Genomic DNA, 26,138 nt, shown 5'->3' on the forward strand with positions numbered 1-26,138 from the left:
AATTAATACATTAATTTGTGTATAGATGAGGGACAAATGCGGAAACGCAACTTAAAATAGTTTAGGTATATTTGCCGAGAGGTAAACAAATACCTTACAGATTTCTGTGGCAAATATAATTTCATGGACTGAAGGCCGAACGGCTCCATATGCCAAAGACATGGATCAAGATTATAGAAAGCCATTTGAAAGGTCGAAACAGTTGCAACTGACAACTGTGGCAAAGTTTTGAACTGTGAAAAGAACAGCGTATTTGTTGAGAATTAGACACTCTACCTGAGCGCGGGGCCAGTTTCTCTGAATAAAATTTTAATAACTTTAAAGCAAACCAAAATAAACTTCGAGTAAGCTCGAGGTATTCCTAATATCAAACGCTGCTTGTGCAATCATTTAGTTTTACTTCAATTACTCAAACACTTAATAATCACTTCCTCGTGGATCTCAGAGACGCAGTAGTGGAAACTTTTAGAAAAAAATAATAGTTGCGGATCATAAATACTATTTGTTATCACTGAATACTCTCATTTAATGGACAGATCTGAATGAATTTTTATTATTTTTTAAAAATTTAACTGATATTAAAATTTATAAAAAGTTTAAGAAATTAATATAACGAAAGAGTATTCGATATATAAAAAATGTTCGAAAGGTGTAAAATAATATATTATTTTTGACACTGGGTCAATTAATATTACATTACTAGACTTTGATAAGACATTGAAATCGGTATTTATGGCTTTAAGACCTTTTTGGATGTGGTTTCAATTTCCTCATTCAACAATTAATGAAGTCCATGGAGCTAATTTTTTTTGAGTTTCAGAGATCTAACTAAAAATTTAAACAAATGCAAAAATCGAACAAAGATGAATCACGGGAGTAGTATAGTTGCAAAAATATATGAATTAATTTATTTTATGAAATTTGATGAATCGGTTGAATGGTAAGGTTGTGAAATGACGCTATATAATGATCAAGTAATTTCGGCAACTTGTATTAGGTGATCAAGTAACGCATATTCAATTAAACGCTACTATAGCGATTTTGAAAGAATATCCCATAGAACATTCTCAGTGCCAGTTTTTTAATCAGAAAAAGGTCATTGCGCTAAATCAAAAGTAAAGTTTTAAACCAAAATAAACCAATCAAAAAGTCATTTTCATCATACTTTAATCTAAGTTATTACAACGATTATTATGTACATATTTTATTTTAATACGTTTTTTGTGTTAAAAATTAAAGTTTGATTATTTTTTACTTTTTAGCCAGTTCCTTATTTGTTTTTTGAAGTCAGTTCAATTCTTTTGTTGAACATATTTTATTTTTCTCTTTTTAGTGTTAGATGTTTACTCAATAATTTAGGCAGATATTTTATTAAGTTTTTTAATGGATAGCCCAATAAAAATTACAGCCCGTATGAGGAAAAATAGGAATAAAGAAACAATGAAAATAAGGAACGTAAATAAGGGCCCAGGGGTCCGCTACCTAGTCTAGGTAATTTAACAAATTTTCCAACCAAACTAGAAAAAAAAGTTGCTGTCCCCGTTGGGAATAGAAGCTGCGACCTCCGTATGTGAGCTTAACATTCCAACGGTTACACCATAGAAACTGTTGCTTCTTATTTTTCTACGACGTCTCATATGATATGGTTACTGCTTAAAAAGCAAACTGGCTTTTGCACTGAACTATTTCCGATTTTGCGTCACATCACTTCAGCAATGACATTATACACAAATATCTGATTATTTTAGATAAAAAAATATATGAAAACTTTGTAAGTGCCTTTGAAATCAGATCCCGGCTTGGTTCCAATGGAACTACCTCGGAAATGCACTCTTTCGAAGTCGGTCCATAATTGACAGAGAAATCGGCTTTACGGCAATGTACATTAAAAAAAAGAAATATACTGTCGAATGTAGAACCTCCTTCTTTGAAGTCGGTTAAAAATTCATAATTATTTTTGCACTTTAAATTATTGAGTTATTCAGTATATACAGACGCTAACCAGGTACCCTGTAAAATTACATTTTCGACATTAATTACTTTTTGTTGTTTACTTTGAAGAAATCTGCTGCCGAAGCTCATTAAAACTATAGTAGTTATTTTTATCAACCATTATTCATCGCTTGTCAGGCAACAAAAAATAGTTTTATGTGGCGTAAATGAAACAATTCATGGTTTAGTCTAGCAGAACTAGCTACATCTATACCGCAGCGAAATATTAATGGTCATATAATCTTGCTGTATTATAACTTGCTAAAACTGAATGAAAATGTTACCGCAGATATCTATAGATGTGAGTTAAATAAATTGAAAGACGGCTAGTTACTATTTGGACCAACAATAGCGAGTAACAGGAACAAAGTTATACTCTTGGATGACCAAGCTCAGCTACACAATCTAAGTGTTATAAAAGATATAGTGTTGTAGCACGAAGTGTAAGTTTTTCCGCACACAGCAACAGACTTAGCGCTTTCTGATTACCACTTGTTCAGATCGATACAACAAGGCTTGACTGGCACAGAGTTTCGGAATCCTGAAGATAATAATAATAAATAACTTTTTGTACTGAAAGTAATGACCATAATATATGCAAGTTATGCATAAGTCTTTTCATTCCTTATAGTAAATGATTAAAATTTAAGATAGCTCTAAAAAATACGCCAACTTTCTTCAACAGTTTCTCTAATTGACAAATATTATAAACGGTTTCCACATTTTTATTTACACTTGATGATGAGTTACCGTCAAATGGTTTATTCTTCAAACAGAGAGCGTAACATAGGTATTAGGCGGCTACAACTAATAAGGGTATGTCAACCGATTCTTGTTTGTTCTCGGGATATTTGCGATGTTGGCGTCTTATTTACTTTGCGTCGAGGTTCGAGACACACTCCAAAGATAATCAGTCCTCGTTCCACCGCCCGACATGTTCCGTCTTTTTCGACGCCCACCCTAAAAACTTCTACTCCCATCGCACGCAAACCTACAGCCGATTGCAAACCAACATAATTATCTCTGACGTTCTCCCCCGAGAAACAATAAAGCAGAGAACACGCAAAACTCGATTATTAAAACGAAACTACACGCGCGAAACATCGCCCGCCTCCTCACCCGAAGAACAACGACCCACTACCCCGTTCGTTCTCCTCCCATTGTCTGTGCCACATCCGAAGCTCCGATTCTCCCGGCACCAACACCCTCACCCGCTCCCCGACAGATTGGATAAGCACCAGGAGCGGCAGGAACGTGTGGATGGGAATCAGCGCCGCCACCGTAAGCCAAAACCCGTAAATTACGGGCTGATTACGAGACTGACTCGCGCTAAGCTCGACGAACTTGTTATTGTCTTGTCTTGTGCTCGAGTTTGGCCGGTCTTGTCACCGGCGTCGGGATTATATTGGGGCGGTAAACTTTGCTGGTGCCGCCGCCAACCTCCCCTCCCCCCCACTCACCAGCTCAACCCGGCTTGGATTTGTGCGGGTGCCTGGATTTCCAAACTTAATCAACTAGTTACTCTGAATTATACCTTTTACCTGCTGCGTCTTTTAATACGGCGCTATTCGGCCCAGCTTAGCGCGATTTATTCCTGTTTTCTGGTCGAACTCGACGGTGTCGGTTCGTTCTCCGGACTGGAACAAAGGAAGACGGCATTTCGGATGCTGTTTGCGGCGACGACCGGGCGAACGGTTCGGTAAAAACGCGTTTAAACGATGAAATATTGTAAGAGCAATTGCGGGCTTGTACGCTGGCGAAAATGGATTTTCCTCTTCGTAAAATGTGCATGGTTTACTCTTGTAAACGAAATGAAAACGTGTTACAATGTATACGTAGCCGGACTACGAAACATGCAACTATAAATAATAACTTTTGTGCTTCTAGAAAGTTGTGGTTCATACATAATAAAAATAATATTTCTATTTTTTTTTGTTAATTAGATGACTCGGTGAACTTGTAATCTGCATATATTTTGCAATTTTTTTTGGACTAAAACAATAACAAAATCATTAATCGTCGGCAAATTAAGCCTGCTTGCGTAATCACACGCAGGTGTTTTGTCAGGTTTGATGCCTATATTACAGCAGTCAGAAAGCCAATCCATTGCTATTTTGCACATTTCAACTAAATATTATTCTGATGAAGAACATCTTGAATACGGGTCGAGGCGGTGGAACCTCCATTCTCGTCAGAAAAGAAGTCAAACACGAGCTCCTACCCTCGTTATCAGCAAACAACTTTGAAACAACCTTTATTAAAATCGTTATCCAAGAACGCCCCTTCGTGATTACATTTCTGTATAGGAAATCTTCTGCATTCAACTATACTGAATACCGATCACTTGTCGAAGGAAAATTTCCAAATATAATTGGTGGCAACTTCAACGCCCACCACCCCACCTAGCGGTGCTCCAGAACGAACACCGCAGGTAACACCATCGTAGTTCTAAGTGCAGATCTGGGCTACGGTCTTACCCTGCCAGATGAACCCACCCATCACCCCAGTTCAGCTTCTCAAGGCGCAACAAGAGTCCTTGATTCCTTTATTCTTCAAGACATAAATCGACCTTCCGAAGATCGAGTTCTTGATGAACTAGACTCTGATCATCTTCCGGTCTTTCTCAAACTCGGAAACTGCGCCATCACTCAAGTCCCACTCACAACATTCAGGAAATAGACCGACTGGAAGAACTACCAATTCAAAGCAGCTCGAGAATGCCTTACTCAAGCTAACTCGTGATGTTCAGTCTGCTCACAACCGCGTAGAAACAACCTTCCCGCTTCTCTTTAACGTGAAATTCCCATCAAAACGGTCTCTACAGATTAGCTCGATTCACCCTTGATGTTTCAGATAAAAGGGAGGCAAACAGAGCATGCAATGGGGTAAAGGTGGCCATATCGACCTGGCGAGCGATGAAATTGAACTCATTTCTCGTGGACCAAAAACTGGATGGCCCCCCTTCTTTCTGGCATGTCCGCATAATTCAAAATTTCAATTATGGATATTTGGCGGAATATTATTTGAACATATTTTGCATATCTTATAAATTCTCTGCGCTAGTTTCATGTTCAATTCCGACGAAATTTATTTACTGACTAACTGAAAAGTGCTACCTCATCGGTCATATTCAGCACACACATTTTCACAATCATATTACATTTTCTGATATGTTAAAAAATGACAATGTAATCGGTCGGCTAAAAAGTCATATTTCATATTTTTAAAAGTAAATTTACTTATACAAATATCAAGCAGCCCAGAATGTGTAATTTTTTCAGTTTGTCTGGTTAAATCACCATTCCCTTGCCCACTTACCAAGCCCCCTGAACCCCACATTAGGCAATTAAAACAGTTTTGCAGAGACCTAAAGACATAGTAGTCAGATGGGACAAAGTCTTGACTGTACGCAAAAAGTTAAAGCATCAAAACTTCTCTTCCTCTTATACTTTTCCCTCCTAATTTGTGTAAGGTGAAGTTGTAAAGTTGTGTGCGTTGACAGTAGAAAGTTGAATTAATGGACTGGCGAGGTTCGGTAATGATGATCAACTCGTTTCCAATACCACCAAATATAATCCCTTGCCTTGTCCGCAAACACAGAGCTAGTAAAAAGTTACACTGCGCTGGCTCGTTATTGAGTGCTTCGAATAATGGAGGTGCCGGTATATGGCACTAGATCTGGATCTACGTCTACACGAAGCGTGTAAGAAGGTGGACCTGGTTCGATGTCCCGGCATTATAAATAATCTGTAACGGACGTGTTACACCCGCGTAAGAAGTTCCCAGCTGAAAAAGACTTTCTCTCCCCAAAATTCTGAATGAATCTGGATGCAGAAAAGGGTTTCATGAACTAGGCTTCTCAGAATCCGAGGGAGAAGCTTCAGCGATAAAACACCATGCACTATCAGAATATAAATCAGAATAAGAACAACTATAATCAAGAACAGATACAGAATAGTTAATTGTCAAAAAATAGATAAAACAGGAGCAGATAAACAAAGGGAATAGTAGAGTTCTTATATAGTCGTTTGTATAACCAGCAATTCGATATGAGGACGAAATCGGCATTAGCCAAACCAGACATACGATTCATTTTATAATTCTCGTCATCATACGTATCAATTTTATACAATTTCAATTTCACTTCCTTTTATGTATTAGTTAAATTATTCATTTAATTGTTACTTTACTATTCTGAGTAGTTACAATCGACATAATTCGCGTATCGAAGTAAATGACGGGGTATGCTCATTCGAGACGTCATTGTTCTTCATGCCAACGCCAGGCCGCACATCCCTGATTTGAAAAGGAATAAATTTGAAGATATACGCTGAGAAACCTTGGAACACCTCCTTATAGTCCTGACTTGTCACCTTGTGATTGTATTTTTTGTGTGCCCTTTGGTACGAATCACTCGAAGGCAAAAAATTTGAAAGCAATAAAGAAGTAGAGGATTATGTACGCAATTGGCTGACAACTCACTATCAATGTTTTTATAAAGAAGGAACCTTCAAGCTTCCAAATGGTAATGGTGTGTAGAGCACGAAGGCAACTACATTGAAAAATGTTGAATGTTTAGTTTTGTATATATTATTGATCAATAAAATTATTTTACATTACATTGACTGTCCGTTTATATTTATGAGAGGGTGTTTCATCACCGTGTTAATATGAAAAACATCGTAGTATTTTAGTAGAAATATCTGTGAATCATGCTCTAGCGTGGTGAGAGCAGTTTATATATTATATAATTGAATATTTTTATTGAATATTTTGACTCAGTCATTAACTAAAGGATGCAAAAGAACGGAATTAGGAGAACAGTTAAAAAAGACATTGCGTTCAATATGAAGCTACAAATTCTTTGATGTTTGATACGATAATGCTGTATTCGCTGATACAGATGTTCAAACGTTCAGCGTTCTTAATTATATAGCTTGCATTGCAGAGAGATATGGCTTGAAAATTAATGAAGAAGAAACTAAAAATATTAACAACTGGTAGACTGTGCAGACTCCGGATTAAGTAACACAATGAATCGGATAATGTGGAAGAGAGAAAATATTACAATCAAGACCAATTTACGTCTTTTTTGAATGCATAACTTACCCTTGTGTATGGTCTCAAGACTTGATAAAGTCTGATATCTGTAAACTTGAGGTCATTCAAATGGCATCACCTTAAGGTAATCTCTACAAGTTTCTCTCCGAGGTCGTATTACAAATGAATAACTTCGTTTAAAATCCGACATTCAGTGTACAGTTAAGCTGCGGGCACGGTTTCGAAAAATACGTGGATGGGAATCATAGAAAGTGATCTGAAAAATTAGGCGACTAATATTGTTCAAGGCCAGAACAGTTACAGAGATTTAATGAAGTATGTTCTAAATCCTGTGGCACACTTAGAAGCGTATTGGTTGAGAAGTGGAATCTCTCGTAGTGCCGAATATAATGATTATGGTGACAATGATGACGAAAGAAATTAAGAAAACCCTACAAATTATTTGCAACACTTAATAATTGCTTATATGCTTGTCAAGCAATTACGTACTCTATCATTTCTTTATTTTGCGGTATTATACCCACATCAACAAACAGTACGTGTAAATATAAGCCCATTTGCTGGTATAAACAATCGTTAAGAGTGCCAAAAATCCGTTCTGTTCGTATATCCTATAAAACTAAAGGTAACTCCCAGATAATTATCGTTACTATTCCATTGCTTATGTAATTTTGTAGAAGGCAGTTCAGTGGCACAAGATTTTATAAACCACATTCAATATAGTACATTTTATTGCATATTGCCAACTGCTACCATGTTAATAATGCGACGTTTATGTATTGCTCAGTTTACATGCGAAAAAAATGGTACAACGATCAAAATTTTATAATGTACACTTGATGACTAAAACTATGTGACATGATTCAAACCTAATACCAGAAGAAGCCTACTATCCGGACTACCTACTTCCTGCAGTCAAACATGGGGAAGATTCTGTTATGATTTGGGCGGCAATATCATGATGCTAAAGACAGCTGCTTTTCATTTACAACACTGGTCAGATTAGCTATTGGCGGATTATTTAGTATAAGAACGCGACAAAATCTATTGGAAAATATTCAGATAGTCTATAAATCTACTCCGAGAAGAATTTCAGAGGTTTCAAAAGTAAGTTAATAATAAATAGACATTGCGTGTATATTAAGTGCTCTGACTTTTCCAACGATCAGTCAGCTAAGTCTAAATTAATATTAACGTCAAAATTTCCGTAATAAAATTTGCAAATTTATACTGATACTGGAATTTACTCAATTATTCGTAATCACTAACAGTGAAAAAAGGTAAAACACATCTTATTAAAAAAAGCAGAATATTACAAAAATGAACCGATGACTTTTCAAAGTACAACAGCTCTAAACTGACTAAACTAATTATGATATATTTGGATATAGAATATTCTATAGACTTTACAACCTCGCTATAGCTTGATTGAATAAATATTTCAAGAGATACGAGACTTTAGAGCCGTCAATTAGGAAAAACCTAAATTACCTTTCCCAATACTATACATATTTTTTTGAAAATAAAACAAAATGAAATAAATGAAAAATAACAAAAACTTTAAAAACAATTTTCAAGCGTTATATAAACCATTTATAAAACAATGAACGCTAGTTATTAAAAATTATTTCAAATTTATATACTCAAGTATCATTATTAAATTTCCAAAGAACGAAAGCTATAAATTAATTTATTAAGACAAAAAGATTATAATAGATCACTTCCTAATATTTCCCAAAGGAATGATATCTTGAATAGCAGAATAATAATGTTAAAAATCGGCAGCTATTCGAAACGGAAAATCCAATTAAATATTCAAAACAACGACTAAATATTATAGTAGGGACAAAAATATGAATTACAAATGGAGGGCTATCGTTAACCTAATTAAATATTTGTCCCATAATTTAGGAGTTCTTTGGAGCGAATTCAATTTTAATAATAGAGGACTATCGCACACAAATATATAGGTGGAAAACGTAATAGCGCTAATAAAATAATAGAGAGCTATTGAAATTTATATATGGCCGCACACTGCCAATCTAGAACTCGCTTACTTAAAAAAATAGATATAACGTAAGCAGAAAAATTAAAATACTACTCTGAGTTTATTTTTAACTATTTCGGAGGCAGTACAGGAACAAAATTTCCTTCGATCCGCTGTTCCATCTTTTTTGATCAATTTCTGGGCACAGTCACTTCGCGGCCAATTGTCAGGTTCACTCACGGCTCCAATCTCTATTTTAGAGAATCAATATAGCAAACCCACAACACAGGTAAAGGACCTTTTTGACGTGCTTTATGTGCATTTCTTTTATTGTTAGCGAAAATATTACCCATTGTTCGGTCCCCAGCTGTTCCACCCACAACTTGCTATGTCATAGATTTTCTTTCATTATATATTTCATTGGATATGATTAATGCAATTTAACTTATTAACTAATTTATTTCTATTGTTCTGCGGTTCTTGCTTTAATACACAAGCAACAGCCAAGTGTTCCTGTGCATTTAATGCATTTTGTTTCCTTGTGCATTTAATGAACTTCTTTCCTATATATTACAATTAAAAATCGGTACACAAGATGTTAGGATGATAATTTGAGCATATAGATGCAAATGTACTTTACAGCGCTACCAAAATGTTAAATTTTCATGTTTGATTGTAAATACAACACAAAGAAATATTTCAATGCCATGCAATTAAATATGCTTTAAAATATTAAGTTCTCCTATGAATTCGTAAAGTGAGATCTGCTTAGATTCCTTTACTTTAATTGACTTCACTTATAACAACATAATACACACAGGCTGTAAAAAATTATAAGGTTTATACTTTACCTTCGAACTTTGATATACAAGGAACAAGGGATTAGATATTGGCTTTTTGTAGTAAATGATCTTTGATTGACACTTGAAGGAATTTTTTATTACTATTAATATTTTCCTTTGCCTCTTGACAAGATATGGCCATTCTGGAATGAACATCAATATATGCTCAGTGGGTTCATTTAAAACCCCATTTTGCTTCTGTCTAGTTAGCAATCTAATCTTGTAAGAATATGTGCTGACTTCATACATACTTGTATGGCTAGACCCATGAAATAATATTAATTATAATCTCATTATTTGGTAATTAAAAAAAATAACATAGTTTTCATAATCAGGGACTCAAATACACAATAAACAAAACAATTGAGAAATAATCTCAAATATTACCCCAATAGTAAATACTTACATTAGAATAATATTTTTACATCTATACATAATCTATACATAATACTATATACACAAATCGTTTAATATCTACCTAACCTTATTTATCTATTTGTAATATTCTCTTAACTACTACCAACCGATCAGTCTGAAGTCGGTACATGTATCAAATTTTGTTTTGTTCGTAATTTAATTTTGTATATATGACACAAAATTATATTATTGTTTTTGTGTTGTCGGCACCGACTTCAAATAAAAAGTCGTTCCCCCGCCGAAAATCGAATCCGTGATCTCCGCGTATAAGCTGAACGCTTTAATCATTACACCATAGAAACAGTTGCCTGCAATATTTATACGGCTTTTGCACTGAACAGATTCGGTAAGCAAACGTGTTTAGCTCAGTTTCGCTTTAACTATTGCGTTGTGTAGGCGTCCAAATGCTATTATGGATATATGCAGAAGAAGTAGAAGAACGAGCAGAAATAGTGTCTGAAGGCAGTCTGGTGAAAATAAACATTTTTCGTCTAAATTGATAATGAGCGATGAAGCCCATTTTCTTCTCAGCGGCCACGTCAATAAACACAACAGTCGGTTTTGGGGAACACAGAATTCTGTATTAATTTATGAAACATCATTGCATCCACTAAAAACAACTGTATGGTGTGGTATTCATGCTGCAAACATCATTGGTCCCTATTTTTTTGAAAATGACCAAGATGTTGTAGTTACTGTTACTGCTGAACGGTACCAAGACATGAGGACTAGAGGGCATGTGGTTTCAGCAAGATGAGATCACAGCACACACAGCTCGTTCAGCAATTCAATTATTGAATAACTTTTTTTCACGAAGACTAATTTCGCGAAGTGGCGATTTAGCATGGTCAGCCAGATCTCCGGATTTAACATATTGTTTTTCTTATGTTTTTTTTATCAAAAGTTTATGTGTTTAAGCTCAAAGCTATTAAACATCTTAAAGACAATATTCGTCACAAAATTGAAGAAATTCAGATTCAGATGTTGCAGTATGTGTCAGAATAATGCCTTTAAAAGAGCCGAAAGTTTCATAGCGAATCGCGGTCACAATTTAGACGATATCATTTTTCAAACCAATTTTTAAAAACCAAATTTTAAAAACCAATACGACGTTCAATAATATAATGCTAGGAGCTTTTCTGATCTATCTGATGATAGGGGATAGTAACCTTCCATTCATTGATACAGATATTTACTGCAACACCATATGGCTTGAGAATTAATAAAGAAAATTCAAAGTATTGACAACTGACACATTTCTTGCTAATGTAAATCTCAACCGTAACCACTTACAGCAAACACAGAAGTTCGAGTTCTTCGGATTATTAGTACAGGAAAATAATGTGACATTTATCGCAAAAATGAGGCCAATCTGCACTAGCCAATCCTTCTGAATTCATAGTTCTGGGTAGCATTAGATCTTTTCCGTTAAAGAATAGCTTTACAAAACTTTTTTTAGCAAATCGTCTAAATAATTATAATGATTGTAAGGCTGTTTTTGGTTTTAAGGGTAATAATTTTTGGGATATTCTTAGTTGTTAGTCAGTGACACCTCTATTAGTCAATGGGCGTAACTATTACTTTTATGCTTCAGGAACAACGAAACACAAACCGTATTACGAGGAATTAATTAAATGATTTAGTGACATATTGCTAAATCCGTGAAAGTCTACCAAGATACTATTAAATTGGGTCACCTCATGCTCCAGATATTGCTCCCTTTGACCGTGACTAGTTTCGATCAAAGCCGATGGCGTAATCGGCCAAGACTTCATTCATTAATTAATTAATGATTTTTTCCAGCAAAACGTAACCAAAAATGGAGTAAAAACATTAACTCTACTAATGGGCTCCATTTTCAATAACAGATTTATAACCAGATTTTTACACTAAATACTTAAGTTTAAAAAAGTACAGAAACAAAGTTGTTGAGCTATTATAAAAAAAATTAAGGTATATATAAATTATGTAATAAATAACCGTCTTTCTGGCAACGACTCGCAGCTGTTTAGGCGATTTTAACGAGCAAGAAGAAACTAGTTCTGACGTAATAAGCTCCTCGCCCGCCAGAAAGCCATCAGCTAATTAGCAAAAACTGATAAAACTTTCGCGAAGACGCGGGACTCGCCGGATGGCGGGGCGCCAAGACAGTAACAAGCTTTTAATTTTTGCGTCCAACTTTCCTGGAGAAAAGTCTGAATAAATTCGGAGCTATTAGAGGACGGCGCCTAGGCGCGCTGCTACACTGTACGCGAGCTAAAAGGTGAAGTAATTACATTAACTGGTTCGGAGATCTTATCAATTTCGATGTCGCGAAGGAAAGTGCCCTAATTGCGACGAAAATGCTCCTTTGACAATGATTGAATTTGCCGGCAATCAATTAGACGACGTGGGCGTCCCGGATTTTCACCTAATAATGTAGTTGAGACGATCCGAGGACCGACAAATTATTCTGTTTGCTTTCGTCGTTGAAATTTCTATCCATATGTCTGTTGACAATCATTTCAATTTGCTTTAATCATATTGTAACGCTGACGTGTTAGTAATACACAGCAAGTGTAAAATTAATATAATATGAACTTATTCAAACCAATTTTAGGTTACATTATCGATATTTTTATAATAATGAACATGATTTAAGTGATTTATATAATTAACGTTTTATTAAAAGAAACGATTAATAATATATATTTATAGTCTATTCAAAGTTATTTTGTAGATACGTCATCTAAACTTGTGACGTCAAAACGTCGCAATGTTGTCGCATCAACCCTGAGTTTTAGTTCAGTTTGGCTTTGACATAAAACAAAATTCTAATCTAAATAAAATAATTAAACAAAAATTTCATCAAACATATATAATTTATTTTAACATTATAGTACATCTAATGCCTATATTATCGAAGGATTTAAAACTACAATTAAGAACACATGTATAATACTTTATAGGTCAGAGTTGTTTTATTATATTTACATTGAAATCTTTTCCACACCACCCAGAAGGTAGAGTTCTAGTCGCGTTTTTTATGTAGTGGTATTTCCCTTGAGTCCTGATCCATCTAATTAACAATTATATATCAATGTAATGTATTTTACTTTGATTAGAGAGCATGTTTACCTTTTTAAGTTTAGTTCTTGGTTCCTTCGATTGTGTGTTCTTGTCAAGTCATCTTGATATCACTGTATTTCTTATTTCTTCTGCTACCATCAGTGTACACTAATTTCATAATCACTGAATTGTGCCTAATGCATTTACCATATCTAAAAACTGTTAGTATTCATCCCCTCCTCATACATTCTAACATAATACTCATGTTTAATTCTGAACAATTACAATCATATCTATGCACACAAATCTTTTACACCCTACAATACCATTTTCTTTAGTTATACTCTATTAATTATGTGCATACCTTTAGTTGTTTCCACTCTCATCACTCGTCTCAGGAATTTCCAACATTGCACAGCATTATCACATATCGTAAAAGTTTCCTTTAGTTACTTTCAATTTCCGAGTCACTGTCCAAGTCAATCACTAAACTGTTAATTTCCAATCTGTCTAAAACATTTTCACGATTCCAAAATTTATTAATCTCTGCCTCTATATGTCTTATCAAATTAATACAAACCGAAAGTGTTATGGTTGACAATGCTTCCTTCCAAATATCCAAATAGATAGAATATCCTTCTCGACCAGCATGTCTGTTATAATAATTCTTTGCTAACCCCCATATCAATTCGATTTGATTGAATATTCAGTGACAGGGAGGAAGTCGCAATTCTATGTGACCATATTGTTCAACCATCTAATCTACTATATATCTTCTTTCGGGCTTATTTCTAAAAAAATTAATTGTAAAAAAACGCAATGAAACATTTCATTTATATTTAATTAGTAACAATGTTAAATAGTTCAGTTTTTAACACAGTCTCCTTGAAACTTAATTCATGTTTTAAAAGCCATTCCTTCATGACAGCTTTTGTTGATGCTACTGTTGCGATTTTTTTTCACCAGTGTGCTATGATTGGATGCATTGTCCATATTAATAGCTGGTGGTTCCAGCTATTAATATTTAGTCATGGTCCTTTAACAATCGATATTCAAACCATAACAAAAACAAGTTATGGTTCATTTCTCCATGGTAGTGGCCCTTGGACTTGGAGAAAAACATATATACTATATATATGTATATATATATATATATATATATATATATATATATGTATAATATGTTCATTATTAATAAATATTATGACCAACAAAACCTAATCAAATGCTATTGTAACTTTTACCTTCTGCCATCAATTTTTGTTGTCTTTACACTTTTTTTGTTACTGTCTTACTAAGAGTTACTGAACCATTTTGAAATATCCAAGATACATAAAATCAAGTAATTTATCTTCTTTGATTTTGTTGTACGTTGTTGTTTTTAAGGCAATGCCTGGAAGTTCTGTTAGACGCTTTTGAGTGTTATCTTTACACCATTTAAATCCTATACACCATAAGAATGTAAGAAGGGATATCTTACATCCCTCGAAAAGCTGCATGTTCCTAACTCTTTTATCTATACTTTACAGATTAACAAATTTCTCTGAAAAAATTTCATTAAATTATGTTTATATAGATAAAATAGTTTATGTACTCACTGTTTTTACACATTTCGTATATTTGATCTCAAAGAGAGCCAATCTCAAGATGGTCAAAGTTTGTCACCCACTTCATATGTACACATGCTTTTTTGGTTGAATATAACATATTGTTCTTCATTTTGTAAGCGATGTTAGTCAGAGTACCCAAACTAATATTCAGCGCAACAGCAACAGGCTAAAAAACATTTTGAAATAAATTTCAGCAACTTATAATATTTAACATCGTCACTATTTAGCCCTCTAACGGAATTTACGGGCAAAAAGAGGCCTTCATTATCTTGTTCCTTTTCGAGGGTGCAGTGACAAGAATATCCACGTTGAACCGCTCTTGTTCTCTAATTACATTTTTGTATAGTTTTTTAATTAAGAACATTCCAAACCATAAGTAAATTTAAAGAGATTTCAGATATGTTTTCAGAATTCTTTGAAAGCACAAATGAAAGTAGAAACTTGGCAAGTCTTATTATGTTCTGATCCATTGGTTGGACTAATGGAGTTACGATCAGTTGCAGATACATGACAAAATTTAGCCCATCTTCTAATTCTCGCCCACTCAGTTGCTGTTCTGGAAAATGATTAGATGCATTATCCAACAGTAACATTTTTTTTTGAAAAGCTCTTTTCCGTTAGAACATTTTTGACTTAGAAGTTAAATATATATGTAGCTATAAATTATGAACAGAATATTTCCGATTACAAAATCATTATCATAAAACCGAACAGGCCCTTTTCAAACCACGTCAAAATTATACTGATTATGATACCAAACGATTTTTGAACAATCATAATCACCGAATGGGAGGGCGAATGTATTGTTAGTCCTCTTATCATTGGTTTTATCTTACAGGAATCATTACCTTTAGTACTATTTAGAAACGTTATTTGGCTTTTCCGGTTTTATACCGGGAGCAGATTTGCAGAATGATGCAGCATATGTTTTATCTGGTAACATTTTCCAGTAAATACGATCTTCATCAGCTTCTCTTCAGCAGATAAATATCCCTCGCAAATTATTTTCGTCATTATTTTCTTTAAATGGTTGTATTAATTCTGATTAGTCAGACCAAGCGTGTTCAAGTTGCAGTCTTATATTGTCAGGCCGAGCATTTTTGACCTTTCCCTCGTACGTCAAACTGAAATTAGAGATACAAGATGAAGTTATCTCGGCTAAAACAAGAGCTATCCATTTTATTACTTTCTCAATAATTTAAATGGCTCTGTAGCAATTACTTCTTGCAATAACTAGTGCATAATGTACTAATAGACTAACAAATTATTAAAATAATCACTGTTATGATATTTATGATATACATTTATGATAAAATACCTCATAAATTTTAGTTATAATATATTCGCGTCATGTAAAAAAAGCATTTTACTGTAATTGTTCTTTCCTTACCATGCAAACATTGATAATAGCATTGTTATGTATTCACGTTTGCTGTATTTGTAGAAAATGGTCGGTGCTTAATTAAAAGAACAAAAAAAGCCTCATTACTCGTCTAGAATCGGCAATCGCGGAAAGCGCGTTAGTACATCCGGAGAATGATCGCGGCGGCAAACAAAAGGGATGACCGTGATGGAAATTCGGGCGTCAAAAGACCGAAATGCCATAAAACCATCCCGAATCTGGCGATATCGCGTTTTCACTGCGTCAGGCGAGGGTGGTTTTTTTCCGACCACGCAAGTGGACCATTAGAGGATTATTGATGGATTGATCCATTATTATTTTCATGAGATCTTTGGACGGTTAAGGGTATGTTGGTACAATATTATATCGGCAAATGCAAATAGAAATTTTAGTTGGTATTTCTCTTTTATTCAAATTGACAGCTAACTTAGGAGGAGTATTTTTCAAAAATTTTACTTTGTTTGGTCCTTTAGTTTTAGAAACGTAAGTATGTTAAACTGTGTCTAAAAGTAGACGCCGGGATCAGTTCCACCTGTTTTTACCCTCAGTGTCACTTTGTATAGCCGTTCAATAAGACGCCTCTTCTTTCCGTTAAATAACAATAATTCATAATGTAAATTAATATTTTTTCTGTGTTTAAAACCGTTTCCCATTTTATCACTGGCGCAATCAGTAAGATTCTGGGTAGATTATAAGACCTCTTTTGGGTTAATTCAATTCTAATTCTTTTCCTCATTAAGAAAAGATGGCAGATTGACGTTGCAGGTAAGCGTTCCTTGGTAGTTCGAGCAAAAGTGTCGCAGCTAAAGCTGCAAAGTCACAAAACGTGAATTGAAGAGGCTCAGAGACCCCTATCCACAAATTATTCCAATTAGATTTCGACAACGTTTCTAGTCCGTAAATTTCGGGCACTTGCATCACAGTTCTAGGTGTAAGGCCACCAAAGGTAGAGGGAAGATGCTATTAATTAAGATAATCTACTGGAATTTGAACAGAAGCTTGCAGTTCAGAGTAAACGGCCACCAAAAGCAGTTTCTTAACCGTAGACATTTGAAATCTGGAGTTGCTAAAACTGGGAAAACAGTTCCATAAAGAGAAATCATGGAAATTTGGATAGAAACAGTGTTATTTTGAAGATCTTCAAAATCAACTCCCCGGTTTGCGGTACAGGTAAACAAAAACATAATTTTATTAGAACTATAACACGGAATAACGACCACTTCCTCCCCGTAGTGTTTTCTTTAGTAGAAAGATGTTACATTGCACTAGCTACGGACTACACTGTGATATGCGAGATTTCCATCTGTTTTGAAAGGTGTGACGAATCAGATATCTCAAAATAGAAATGGAGATGAGTTTTACCTGCTTTTACGGCCTTCCTTTTATTCTTCTTTCTTTCTTTATTAGAAATATCAGACGGAATAACGACCACTTCCATCCCGTAGTGTTTCCTTTAGGAAAAAGATGTTACATTGCACTAGCCACGGACTACACTGTGATATGCGAGATTTCCATCTGTTTTGAAAGGTGTGACGAATCAGATATCTCAAAATAGAAATGGAGATGAGTTTTACCTGCTTTTACGGTCTTTCTTTTATTCTTCTTTCTTTCTTTATTAGAACTATAAGGCGGAATAACGACCACTCCCACCCCGTAGTGTTTTCTTTAGGAGAAAGGTGTTACATTACACTAGCCACGGACTACATAGTTTTACCTGCTTTTACGGCCTATCAGTGCCAAACATTTTTTAAAGTAATGAAATAAAGTGCGGCTGAATATACATATTTTTTGATGTGTATTCGCCAATTTCTCCGGCAATTCTGGACAAATTTTCAAAATTCTTTTTTTATTCTAAAGAGTGCACTTCGGAGGTGGTCATATAGGAACGAAGTTAGGATCTCATGCGGAGAAGAGAGAACGAGGGAAACGCTGATATTTCAAAGACACCTACAAACTTTTCACAATTTGTTTTATCTAAAATAATGAAATATTTGTGTATAATGTTATCGCTATTATGTTATTACTGGTGTGACTGAAAATCAGAAGTCGCTCAGTGCAAAAGGCATTTTGTTTGCTTTTTAAGCAGTAACTCTAGCATAATAAATATTAACAACAATCATTTTTATGATGTAATGGTTAAAGCGTTTAGCTCCAAACGAAGGTCACGGGTTCGATTCCTGGAGGGACCAAAATCTTTTTGATGTTCTAGTTTACTTACGACATTTGTCAAATTATCTAGGCTGTGTAGCGGTCTTCGGGACCTGAAGCGTTCTTTATCTTAAATCACTGTTTCTTTATTCATATTTTTCCTCATACGGGCTGCATCTTTACTTGGCCTGCCCATTGTAATATTAAATAAAATAACTACATAATATATTGAGTAACTGTCTAGCACTAAAAAGAACTTCTTATTTATTTCTTGAACCGACTTCAAGAAATGAATAAGGATGTCACCAAAAATTTTTAAAAAATCAAACCTAAATTTTTAACACAAACGAAAAACGTTTAAAAATAATATATGTACATAACAATCGATGTATTAAAACATAAAAATAAACAAAAACATTATTTAATCTATCTACTACACATATATTATATTCTAATGTATATACACAATTTAACTTAATACATACCTAAACTTATTTATCTATTTACGATACAATTTTAACTATTACCGACTAATCACTTTGAAATCGGTGCCAAGGAACAAATTAAATTTGTTTTGTTGGTAATTTAATTTTGTGTATATATCCCAAATTTATATTATTATTTTTGTATTGTTTGGGCCCAGTAACGACTTCAAACTGATTAGTTGGTGATAAAATTTTTTGAAGTCGGTTCCATTTTAATGTTAAAAACAATTTTTTACTAATTTCATTAAATATTCTGTACTCTTTTAAAAACAAATTTGGATTCAGGTAAATGTGTTTTAGTGGATTTTTTATAATTATTTATTAAATTATTACTAGTCTTTATCGACTAACCTACAATTTGTCTTTACTCTAATAATATGTATGTACTAATTCTGCTGATTATTAAATTAATTGCGTGTCACTACAGTTTATTAGGGAAGGTCGAATGGTTTGATTCTTTTAAGTCTTTATTCTGTTCTGGTGTTATCCAAGACTTGCAATAGTTCGATATTAACATGAGAATGGGGTCTTTCCTCGGGGTTCTCTGAGATTCTCTTCACTTCTTGATTAACAGTCGTTGCGTGAAGGTCTAGTTGATTCTTTTAAGTCTTTATTCTGTTCTGGTGTTATGCAAGACTTGCAATAGTTCGATATTAACATGAGAATGGGGTCTTTCCTCGAGGTTTTCTGAGATTCTCTTCACTTCCTAGGTAACAGTCGTTATGTGAAGGTCTTGTTGCAAGTAAGTAATTAATTGTGGGTGCAGTTACTATGCTTCTTAGGAGTTTGTTCTGAAAAAATTGTATGTATTTATTATATACTGAAAGTTATGATATTCTTCCAAAAAACTAATATATTTTTCTTTATTTTAATTCCAGTTATAACCTCCCTTTAACGTGGTCTTTCTAAGTTTTGCCTCAAGATTCATTCCGAGATACATAGCGTTATTACTATGTGGAATGATTGTATTATTTATTATTATTAGTCTTAGTGCGGTCTAATTATTATAGATGAGGTGCACATTCACATATTCACGTTGGTTATTTTTTATTTTAGGTTTGGGTTCAATTATTTATATTGTCACAAAACTGTTGTAATTTTTGGGATACTTCTGTGTAAAATAGGTAAAGAATTGATCCCAAAAAACTTCCTTGTGAAACATGACACCACTACAGGATTTAACAATTCCGCTAGTAATTAACAAGAACCAAAAATGGACAAATTGCGAACGGCAATAATGTATTCACAGTGTAGTAATACCACTGAAATTAATCCTATGAAGGCAGAAATGATCTAGGCTGGTAAGGAAACATTGTTTTCACACACTCACATTCTGCGTAGGAGAATTTACGTTAAAATAGAATCATAAAAGCCATAATTGTTCCTATTTTAAAAAAATTAAATAATAAACAATCAAAAAATTATCAAGTGATAAATCTCCTATCAACCGACGGAAAACTATTTTTAAAAATCATACGAATGAGACTTCAAAGTACTAGTGAAGGAACAAATCAATTAAAAGCAGACAGGATTTGCCATACAGGATTACCATGCTTCGCTAGTTTATGAAAATACTTATATTTACGTATTAGATGTAGAAAGTATGCGATAGTTGTTTTTATTAATTCGCGTCGTTTTTATATTTTCGCTCTACTTTCCACTGTAATACACTGGCTCTCACTTTGGGCAGCTTTGGAAGCTGAACATGTTCCCTTAAAATGTATTAAACTCTTCTTGCGATGGTTCCATTAGCACCGTACGAGTGCGGAATAATCGACACCGGCCAAGGATATGTCGTATCGTCGCTTTTCAATATAATACTGGATACATATATATTATTCTTTAAACAACCTAAGATTTAACGCTATACTAGAAACTCCTTAACCAATGTGATGGTTGTATGATGATACTATATTAGAAACTCCTTACCCAATGTGATGGTCGCTGATGATACCGCTATATACAAAGCCATATGGCTTGAAAATTAATTCTAAAAAAATATTGACAACCGACAGATTAACTACTCTAGTAACTCGGATTTCTCTAAAAGCAAATATAAGAGTTTAATTACTTGGTATAAGTAAGACAGAAAAAAAATATCTACTGTTAATTAATAAACCCAATTGGCCAAGCTTCAAGAGTTTATGCTTGTTTGAAATGGTGCACAAGGAAAAAGGAAAAAATTACAATCGTGACTAATATTTGCCTCTCTTACCAATTCTTCTGCATGACCCCGACCCTTGAACACTGTTACACTCTGACATCTGTAACCTCAAGGTATTTCAATTCCAATGCTTAAACAAAATTCTAGATGTTACTGTTCGAGAATGTGTTAGAAAACAAGTCATTGGTGTAAGATTCGACTTTTGAAGAACAAATCTAGAAGCGCAGATTGACCTGAATGTATTGACCTTTTAACTGAAGTATGCAGTAAGTACACCCGAAAAGAGAGAGCTCCGCATGATAGAAAACGACAGATTCAACAAATAGTCAACCAACATCTGAACGTCAAAGAAATATCAGAAAATGTACAAATAATTGGTAACACTCAATTCATTACCATGCATAATTTCGCAGATTTCATTATAACGAATTTTACATCAGGACATAGACCTCTGCACACACAAGATCCGACTATTCCAAAGGCTCAAAGTTAACAACTATAAGTAGCATCGTTTGTTGACACACTAGGTTTCTAAGCACTTAGAAGACGATTAATTTTCATTAAAAACTAAAAATTGCATTAGCATAACCAAAAAAATTTTCAATATAAGTTCTTACTTTCAATATAAGTTATCAAAAACCTTACCTAAATACTGTTAACAGCTGTGTAAAGCATCTTTATGGTTTATTATACGTCCTGGTCAATAATAAGTAAGGTGATGAATCCTCAAAATAATAATAAAATACACCCACAAAAGGGGGTGAGTTAAAATTTAACATTTTCCCACAAAATACGATTTTATTATAATATTGCCCATAAATAAAATCAATAATATTTTATAGTAATCTTAATTATTTAATTAAATATTTAATCTATACCTTAATGACTATTGGGAGTCTGAACTAAATTTTGACAGGATACAGTTACTGGTCAATTAATTCGACGAATAATTAAATAACGAAGTGGTAACAGAGAGTTAATGAATATTTCAGGATATATGCTGTGTTTGGAGTTTAAATTACAAATTTAAATTACGCATACGTTCATCAGACAATTTAATACTAATAATATGTTTAATGATTGAAATATAAAAATAATTACATTACAACAATTTTTCAATCCTGATTATTTATGTTACAAAAGCACTTATCCCTCATGTATGCCCTGCACTTGACTTTCTCACCCTTTTGTAAACAAGACTCAATGAGTACAATGGTTCTCAGTATGACCACAGAGATATCTTTTGAAGAAAGAAGAAAAAGTTTAAGAAACCTATATATGACCGAACAACTTAATCATCACAAAATATTTTGTAAAAATTTGTCTTACAAATACATGTCAAATCAATAGAAGTATTTAAAAAGTTCTGTTTCCGCCCGGGATCGAACCGGGGACCTTCCGCGTGTTAGGCGGATGTGATAACCACTACACCACGAAAACTTATTGCATGTTTTTTTTAATTAATAAGGAACTATACTTTGACCTGACCTGCTTTCATATGTTGCCAGCTAAGGCGCATAAACTATAAGAAATTAAAAATTAGATTTGGACTCATTTCAGACTAGATTTTAATCATTTTATATATTCTGTGTATTAGGTATTTGCATATGTATAATCAAAAAATACGTGTACCTAAACCTCAGTATAGGAATTGTAAAGAATTGTAACATACAAATGAGTTAACCAACACACCAGAGTTCAGTGGGATGGAAGGACAACATCACACGATGCTAAACAGATATGATATCATAGCCTTAACGACAGATTAATATAGAGATTAACACGGGAGCCGTGTCAATCGATGGAAGCTCTTTCATAATAATAAATAAAACCCAACAAATTAGAGGTTGGACTACAGAGTCGCTTATTGTTCTAGGATAGATTTCTAGGACACGAAAAATAGAAAAAAAAGTCTTTTGAGTAATATTTCATCAAATCAATAGTTTCAATCAAAATCAAAAAGTTTTTTTTCGACCATATTTTTAATTATAAAAATAGTCTGTAGGATTAAACACAGTTCACTTGCTTTTCCAGACATTTGTTTTCTAAAATTCTAATCTATCTCCTCTATATCTCTTACATTTATATTTTACCTATAATAACAGGTGGGCCAAAAGTTCCACTACCATTTTGATTGGCTATAACTTTGCTCAAAGAAAAGATAAATAAGTTTGGTTTATAAAAACTTGGTCGTTACACTTTGTTTCGTTATGACTGAAAAAATGTATCGGTTAAATGGTGACCGCCATTCGCTGTGCAATTTTCGGCTCTTTTTGAATTTTTCATAACATCTTGCAACATCTGAAGCTGAATTTCTTCAATTTCGTAACGAATATTGTCTTTAAGATGTTGAATCGTTTGTGGCTTATTCACATAAACTTTTAATTCTAAAATACGCCATAAGAAAAAATCTGGTGCTGTTAAATCCGAAGATCTGGCTGGCCATACTAAATCGCCACTTTGCTAAATTAGTCTTCTTGGAGAAACGTCATTCAATAATTGAATTGTTAGACAAGCTGTGTATCAGCTCTACTACTTGCTCACAAGAAAATTTCGGATCATGTCTTGGTACCGTTCAGTAGTAACAGTAACTGAATTGGTCATTTTCAAAAACCTAGGGACCAATGATGTTTCCTGCATGAATACCACACCATACGGTAATTTTAGTGGATGCAATTACGTTTCTTGAATTAATTCAGGATTCTGTGTTCCCCAAAAGCGTTACGAGACATCCGTCATCTTCCAGAACGAGGTCTCTCTGCTCTCGTACCGTACTGTCGAAAATTCGCATGTAAACGATAAATTGTGGTTTTGTGAGGCACTGGACGATTACAATATTTTTGACGGAATTTCCGCTGAGTGGCAATAATGGATGGATTATTTTCAATAAGTATTGTCACTATTTCTGCTCGTTTTTGTGGCGTATATTTCTTCACATAACCAAGATGACACCATTTATAAGTTTAGTATAAGGTATTTCAAAAATTTTCGATAGTTCGGTAGTAATTTTAGGTTTTCTCTAACTGTTATTTTTTTATTAAAGCAAACCGAACCTAAAATATTGCTTTTGTATTTGAACAAGTGGAATAAACAATTATTTTTATATATAATATATAAAAATTAAAACATTTTAAGTAATTTATACGGAGCTTTTACCATACCAACTAAATAACTATTGCACAAGAAAAAACAACTTTCGTTACAACAACAACCTACGTTCACTTATAGACCTAGCAATACAATAGCATTGACAAACAATAAAAACACAATGCTGCGCGATGGTCTGTAGCTCTTCATTGTGCCGTCGTCGGCCGACGTTCAGTAACAGAAGCATTCTTGAACCGGAACCGCCCGAGTTTTCGAGTCCTCTCAGCCAATAAAACCGACGGAATGCCGTCTAGCTCGCACAGTGGATGCATAGTTCGGAGCCGACCTACGGAATGTTCATTTAAATTTAGGTTGGGTTTGGAGGTCGATAGAATGTAGGTGGCAACTCTAATTCCGGCAGCCAGGAGAGCTTATCACCGGGACGAGAACAATTCCTTTTGTCGAACATTATTTTAAGGAAGCCGGAACGGATTGTAATTGTATTTCCGGGTCCGCCTCGGTTTAAGCACATCGTGCGCCATCAAACCAAACCAAAACAAGGCTTTAATAATTTTGAAATAACTTAATCTCATCTGTAGATTTTTGAATAATAGGCAGTGTAGTATGATTGCTGAAACTAAAACATTAGAATATCTATTACTGCAAGACATACTACAGATGTTTATTTAAACCATTAAAAAATTAACTTTTTTAATTGTAAAAAGCTGGTTATTCCAAAAGAGTTTTTCCCTTATCAATGGATTTCTTATCTTATCTTCTTATCTGGTACAGATTTTAATGCTATTGATTAAGACAACTAAGAAAAGTAATAAAACATACCGAATAGATGAATATATAAATTGGGGGGTACCGTTAAGTATTATATGACTTTCTACCAGGGGTACGATGTGGTGATAGCGTAAAACTTTTGTCCCAAAAACTAGTGTCGGTTCACCAAAAAGTGGTTGTTTTGTCAGAGAGCGCTAAAAACTGGCTGTTATACCATTGTATTTTTCTATTACGATTATCATGTAGTATATGACAGAAAATTGGTCCCAATGATTGAGGACTGACTTCCTTCCTGCAGACTCGTCGCTTAACTGATGACTCGTGATGATTCCTTCAGATTCCTGGTGGTTTACTAAATTGGCCCAAATACTCCCTCTGCTTCCGATTCGTTGAATGCTATCAGCACAATAAGAAAACACATTTCCAAATGTGCTTTCTTATCCCGATTAACAACGTGCGCTTGCAGATTCTTGGAAATTCGGATATTTAAGCGCAAGAGATCTTGACTTGGTTCAATCACTTAATGCGCCAATTGGGGGTTGTCCGTCTTAATGAATGAGGCATAAACGAATTAATCGAATATTATATCGAATAAGATAATAACTGAAATATTTTCGCACATTGTATCGCTTTCACTGACCATTGTTTTTTTCCAATCATATCAGAACGATCCAAATGAATCGATTATATCTTTTACTTCTATATAAGTCCAGAAGTGCAGCTTAAAACAAATATTGTAGGTACAGGAAGTATTACAATCAATACAAAAATCCTTTTCCTTTCGATCACTTTGGACTCTGTTACACTTGGACTCTGTTACAGTCTGACATCCGTTGGCTTGAGGTCCATCACATGCAATTATTAAGGCAAATTTTTTATGTATATCTCCAAGGCAGTATCAGAAAGTAATTCTTTTAAAATGTAATCATTCACTTCACAGTTGAGGAACATATCCAGATATACAAATTACAATGATTTGAGCAATGTCTATCGAATGAAAGGTGAACGAATTTTTCACAGACTTCTGTAGTGAAATCGATCTTTTGAGTGAAAGACACAGCGAAGAGCACCGGCAAAAAATCATTTAAAATGGACTGGGAAATAGG

The 26,138-nt window shown here is 34.1% G+C and overlaps 1 non-coding gene across 1 annotated transcript; it reads right to left on the reverse strand.

The window, feature by feature from the left end:
- Positions 1-22,523: 22,523 nt before the first annotated feature.
- TRNAV-AAC (transfer RNA valine (anticodon AAC)) lies at positions 22,524-22,596 on the reverse strand. The gene has a single exon. It is a non-coding gene; the product is annotated as a tRNA-Val (tRNA).
- Between the last annotated feature and the right edge of the window lie 3,542 nt (positions 22,597-26,138).

Source organism: Rhynchophorus ferrugineus, unplaced genomic scaffold (assembly GCF_030347505.1).
Source record: "Rhynchophorus ferrugineus isolate W39M unplaced genomic scaffold, kcgeb_rfMv2 rfM1, whole genome shotgun sequence".
Classification (NCBI taxonomy): Eukaryota; Metazoa; Arthropoda; class Insecta; order Coleoptera; family Curculionidae; genus Rhynchophorus; species Rhynchophorus ferrugineus.